Raw genomic sequence first — 6390 nt, 5'->3', positions numbered from 1 at the left:
TAATTGTCTTTTTCTCACCATTATGACAGCAATATACTACTTCCTGCAGTGCAATATTGTCCAAATAATGCTTCAGAAGGTGGAGCAACAATCTCTTCCAACACTGCTTTTATACAGACAGAGGATTTGTAACTAATCAACAAAAGTTAGGACACCTGTAGGAATTGTTTGCATCAACTTTCAAGGCTTAATTTACTTCCATTGCTGCAAAACAGCTGCAGTTGCTTACCCATTACTTGTTCCCTGAAAAAGGCCTTTTTTTAACAACTCTGAAATTTTCATTATCTTTCAGTTTTTGGTAACCTAAACTTTTTTAAATCTCTGGCAGTCTACCGCTTAGCTTTGTACCATTTCAGGTTATTCACTGAACTTGAACTGCTTAAATTCCAGTTAAAAACTGAAAAATGGGGGTGTTCTAAAACTTTTGACCAGTAGTGTAGATGGCAGTGGGGTATTAAGCGAACAGCGCAGTGTCAAAAAGCAATAGGTATCGTGAATAGGAGTTTGGGTTTGCATTTATATCAGGGGATATATTCCAAATGAAGAGGTAGTGTTGGTACAATGGCTCACAGGATGGGTTGGAGGTATGCACACTCACCTTTAAGCTGTCTGTCTTGGGTTTTAATCCCAACCCAGCCATAAACTGTCATCTCGGTGTTTCATCGGCAGGGTGGTTCAACAATGTGTGCCATCCCTTGGATGGATGCTAAACGGGCGACCCGTCTGATGGCATTCGTTGGTGGACGTTCCGGATCTCATGGTGTCCTTTGTGAAGAGGAGGTGAGCCATCGCCGGCACTATGAACAAATTACAAATCCCTGCCCTAACCAGCAGAGGGCACTGCATCAGCAGCCCAGCCACACCCTCAGCCAATGATGCTACCCCGCAGCCTTTTGTTGCATTCGACTGAAGAATTGTTAGTACTGGAATTTCGTGAGGCCTCAGTATATTGTGTACAGTTCTGGTTGCCATGTCTGAGGAAGGACAGAGCTGCTGTAGAGAGGGACTATTTTTTTCTTTTTGAAAGAAACACTTGGACATGGTCCCTGTTCCTGTCCCACTGTTCTCCTGCCCATTCCCCACCACCCTCCAAGTTAAAGTAAATCAATGTGATGTTGGTAGAGTGCAGACATGATTAGTCAAAATGGTCTCCTGCTGTGTCCAGGTTCCTTGTAACCCAAGTTGTATTCCCCACGTAGCATGTTTGTTCATTGACTAGTAATGTCCTTGTACTTAATGTAAAATTATATGGACGTGTACTAATGTCTTTGTCTTACACGTGATATATGAATAAGCTCCCCCATAAACCTTAACAAGGAATAACAAGGAAATTAGATGCAGGTGAAGGCCATTTGGACCATCATGTCTGCATTAAGGGTGGGGATGAGGGTGAGAAAAGTGTGGCAGGATTCAGGTTATCACACAAGGGTGTTAAAGAGATAAATGGGGGGGACGGGGATGGATGTTTGTTTGTTTTGGAAAAGGGGGGAAGTGGTATGCATAACCTTACCTATAGGGTCAAGGTCTAGTGACACATGAAAACTACATAGGAAGCATGAACCTGGTTTTGGTTATCTGTTTGACGCGATCAATGTAGAGAAATTTCAGGCCATTTTCATAAACATGAGGAATGCCTACCGATCACTTCACTAACGGGTTTAATCAAAAGCCAGCATGTTGTACTTCATAATCATATTGCATGTACATCTGTGAATATCAATGAGGATGCAAAATTAAAGTGAAACACATGAAAAATGTATACTTTATAATATGCAGCGGTGGAAGATGCGTGTTCATGTGAGAACACCGGGGGCGACCATCCCTAACCACCAATGTCCACAGGTTGCGGATAGTAGAATGGCCCTTAGATATGAGGGTTAACTGTGTAAGCAGTTGGGGACAATCTGGCGGTGATTGTTGAGGGTGAAGTTGGTTAACTGGTGGAATGGTTATCCTTATAAATCCTTTGAATAACAAATGATGCAATCACCTGGTGAGTCAGAGGTGCCATAAAACCCTCTCCTCCCAACCGTCTTGTGGGTTATCCATTTTGGAATAAGAATAAGAGAAGGAAAACTCTGATATAACACCAATGGGTAGGAGAAGCTCATTAGGTTTGGTTTCCAATTCTCCTGGTAGTTGAGGACGACAAACCTAATTTATCCTCGGTAGCAGTCGTGATGCACCGTAGTCATAGCTAGTTGAAAGCATGATGAGTTTGTATAACAGCACCAGGGTTCAAGCCCCTGCCTCTAACTTTCATTTATCTCATAGGTTTACTGGCCTTTCTGACAATGAGACCCTAAACCTGCAAGGATGGATCTCAGCTGAAATGAGAGCAATGAAAGGACTTTGTCACCCTAAGAAACCGTTGTTTCTTGGGCAGTTCAACTGTCGTCGTATTTCTGCCCCTTGTGCAATTGAAGAACTTGACAAGGACATCAATAACTTCAATATCTCAGCGATTTGTATTCAAGAGCAAGAGTATATAACAGTTCATCAACTATTGGACTCGGATATTTAAAACCAGAATTGGCAGATCCACCTTTAAAACATTTTAAAACATTTTTAAACATTTTAAAACATGTGAAACATTCCTCTCGGACTTTGCAAATAACTTCTTTTATCCACCATTTTGATTCGAACTGTGGTAATCTTCCTGTTACTGAAAAGAAAGGAAAATCCAATTTAACACAAATTACAAGGTTTTGGAACAAAAACAAAGCATCTTCATCATTTACTCCAACACCATCAAGTTTTCTTTTCCTTGACTTATATACTGCCATCTTTGCCTGAGCAAGCAGGAAATTGGCTAACACAGTATTGGAATTTTTGTGTGGGATATCCAATCCGTAGATGAACACACAAGTGTTAAAAAACAAACCAAACCTCACAAAACAATTCTGAAGTAAAATAAATAAAGGTGCCAACCGTTGACATTCAACATCGATGTGAAAAAGGTTTTCAGATTTCTTACAAAAAGGACATTCATGTACAAGCAGATTTTAAAAAAAAGGTATAACAAGTGATTAGAAGGAAGGATCCAGTGTACTAGTCTCCATTGGAGGTCGCCATGTCGTGGCGGTACAGGAGGGTGATAAAAACCTTTCCAGCTAGGAAAATAAGGGGGAGAACAAGGTAAGAGGTCTCTCCATCGAACCTTCTGCTGTGTTATTTGCTGTTGCGAAAGAAATTTTACACAACCCAAATAAAGGTCTTTTTGTTTGGGAAGGCCATTGAAGTCTACGTTAAAAGGGGGACAAGGAAGAGGGCTGGCAAGAGAAAAAGCACATACGAGTTCAGGAAAGGTTGAGAGAGAAGGTATTCAATGTGAATTTTGTTCATTGCTTTGCTGGTCCTGCTCCCAAGCAGGTGCAAGCTGTGTGTATGTCCAAAGCACACTACATAATATGCGTGCCACGATTCGAGAGGATCGCACACCGACCAGGCTTGCCAATGCATCAGCTCCGATTCAGCTGCCGTTTGGGCTGAGAAGATCTGCGACAGATTTAACGCCCTTGTCGGTAATGCGTTGAATAAAACACCTATCAGCAGGCATATCATGGAAAATGGAGTTGTAGAACAAAGGTTCTTCCAGAAACATCTGTTTTGTGTAAGAATGTGTAGCTCTTGTTATTGTCAGAGCTTGCCACGCATTTAGTATGCTCTGATAGAAACTAGAGAGGGGGGATGTGCCGATTTTGGAAAGGTCCATCAGGAAAAGAGAGTGGTCATAGCCAAGCCTCCCAGCCTGTTGCAAAAGGTGACGAGCGACGTTGACCCACGGTGGAGAGGGTCGCGTGTATAGCATGCGAAGAGCAACCGAGAGTTGAAAGGCCATCAGCCGGCTCTTTATGTCGACCAGGCCTTGGCCTCCATCGGTCAGTGGTAAACTGAGGACCCCAGGTCGCAGCCAGTGTTTTCCGTCCCAGAAAAAGGACACAAAGCACTTCTGGAGCTGTTGAAGCAACGCCGCTGGAGGATGCAGCATGAAGAACCTGTGCCATAAGGTAGAGGCCACCAGTGTGTTGATGACCAAGACCCTTCCACGATATGACAGTTGTGTGATCAGACCTTTCCATTTTTGCAGTTTACCCTCAACAAACTCAAGCAGACCAGCCCAATTTTTTGCTACTGTGGTATTATTACCTAAGAACACTCCAAGGTATTTCACACCATCATTGCCTCATGACAGTGGAGCAGGAAGTCTTGGCGCCAAGTAGCACAACGGACCGAGCTAAAGGGAGCTCGTTTTGTTCCAATTTATTTTGGCTGTAGAAGCCTTTTCAAATAAGGACAAACAACAACGAACGATGTTAACGTCATTGATATCTTCTATGAATACACACACGTCATCGGCGTATGCCAGTACCTTGATGGGCCGTTCAAGCTGGGACAAACTAACCCCTGTTAGTCTACAGCGCAAAGAAACCAGTAGGGGTTCGATGGAGAGAGCATAAAGCAACCCAGAAAGAGGGCAACCTTGTCTAATTCCCCTGTTAATAGACAAAGGTGCAACAAGTTCATTGTTTATCTTAAGCACATTATAATTATTATTGTATAGTATTTTAATATAAGAGATGAAGGTTGAACCAAGTCCAAACCGATCAAGTACTTCGAAAAGGTCAACACGGTCAAAGGCTTTCTCCTGATCAAGGAGAAGAAGTCCTAAATCTTTTGGATTTTCCTTGCACAGTTCAATGATGTCTCTCACAAGGGAGATGATGTCATAGATGGAACGTTTTGGGACACAGTAACATTGGTCTTCTTTCAACAACGAGGATAAATAAGGAGTAAGTCGCTATGCCAAGGCTTTTGAAAATATCTTATAGTCCGTACATAACAGGGAGATAGGACGCCAATTTTCAATACTCAGCATGTCTCCCTTTTTGGGATGAGGGTAAGAAGAGCTCGTCAGCAACTCCGAGGTAGCTCTCCAAGCTGGCAGCTTGCGTTCAAGGTCTTCATGAGTTCTGGACCCAATAAGTGCCAAAACTTCTTGTAACATTCGGTTGTAAGTCCATCCAAACCAGGTGCTTTCCCAATGGCAAGGCCGTGCAGGGCAGTGCCAAGTTCATCCAAGGTGATGGGTCTTTCCAGTTGGGAACGCCCATCTTCACATAACACTGGCAGGCCTATGGAGATCGCGGCGACACTGACAGGATTTATTTGTTCCATTGAATATATTTTTCGAAAAGTATTCCTTCACGAAAAGTTTGATTTCTGATTGTGTAAAGGTAATGGATGAATCTGCTAATCGCAGCTGAAAAAGCTGCTTACTGGGAAGACGTTTCTCTAAGGAAAATAAATACTTGGTTGGTACTTCTGCCTCATTCAGGTGTCGCACCCTCATCCGAACTAAGGCACCACGTGCATTCCTCTCGGTTATTTCCTTTAATAAGGACTGTTTCTCAGTTAAGGTTTTTTGTATGTTCCTATTAATTTGTCCGATGACCCGTCGGAGTTGTAAAATCTCTAACTGTAATATTTTCTTTACTTCATAGTCAGCCCTTGTTGAGAAGAACTCATACTGTTGACAGAACCCTTTAATTTGGGTTTTTGCTAAATCCCACCATATCAGCGGGTTAACGGAACAGTTTAGCTTCTGTTCTAGGAGAGACGTCCAGAAGGATTCAATGGCCTGAATGAAGTTGAGGTTTTCTAGTAAACTGTTATTGAATTTCCAGTGAGAGCTCCCGGGACATGGTTTAGAGAGTTGAATAAAGACTCGAGCTCGGGAATGGTCGGAGAAACCAGAAGGCACGATATCGGATTTATAAACTCCATGTAATAAATGAGAATTTACATAGATGCGATCAAGCCTCGCAAGTGAGATGTGGTTGTTTAAACAACGACACCACGTGTAAGACTGATCAGAAGGGTGTTGTATGCGCCAAATATCATGGAGATTATATTTCGAAATGATGTTTGCAAAACGTTTTGCGGTACATGGTTGGGGTTCCGGCCCGTTCCGGTCAAATGAAGAATTAACAGTGCAGTTAAAAATCGCCACCAATAATTAGACAAGTCTACAAATCCAGTGTTTGCAGGAATTTTCTCAGTACGGAAAAAAAGGAGATCCGCTCGTCATTTTTGCTTGGAGCGTACGCATTGAGAATTGTGAAATTGACCTGACTGATAGAGAAGGTCATGGAGGCAAGGTGTCCATCAATAATAGTCATAAATTTAAGGCAGGACGTATGGAAATGTTTCCCTAAGACAAACATGATGCCTGCCTTTGACGTGGAGTTGTTACTGAAGAAACATTCCTTGTCCATAAATATTTGCCACTGAGCCTGAACAGATCGGACAGCATGGGTCTCTTGTAACAAAGCTATGTCAAGACCGTTGACCTCGACCAGCTGTTTAATTTGGATCTTGCGGAGCGGA

At 42.6% G+C, this 6390-nt stretch overlaps 2 long non-coding RNA genes across 2 annotated transcripts in view; one reads left to right on the top strand and one right to left on the bottom strand.

The window, feature by feature from the left end:
• Positions 1-593: 593 nt before the first annotated feature.
• Positions 594-6390, top strand: part of LOC147018369 (uncharacterized) — a 41754-nt gene continuing 35957 nt past the window's right edge. The window contains exon 1 of the long non-coding RNA XR_015062350.1: positions 594-780. This is a non-coding gene — a long non-coding RNA (uncharacterized LOC147018369). The remainder of the gene's footprint in view (positions 781-6390) is intronic.
• Positions 2450-6390, bottom strand: part of LOC147018370 (uncharacterized) — a 6867-nt gene continuing 2926 nt past the window's right edge. Inside the window, exon 2 of the long non-coding RNA XR_015062351.1 lies at positions 2450-2665. This is a non-coding gene — a long non-coding RNA (uncharacterized LOC147018370). The remainder of the gene's footprint in view (positions 2666-6390) is intronic.

The sequence above is a fragment of the Eptatretus burgeri genome, chromosome 10 (genome assembly GCF_056783735.1).
Source record: "Eptatretus burgeri isolate ZD-2024b chromosome 10, Ebu_testis_v1, whole genome shotgun sequence".
Classification (NCBI taxonomy): Eukaryota; Metazoa; Chordata; class Myxini; order Myxiniformes; family Myxinidae; genus Eptatretus; species Eptatretus burgeri.
This window is presented reverse-complemented; position numbering and strand designations above follow the sequence as displayed.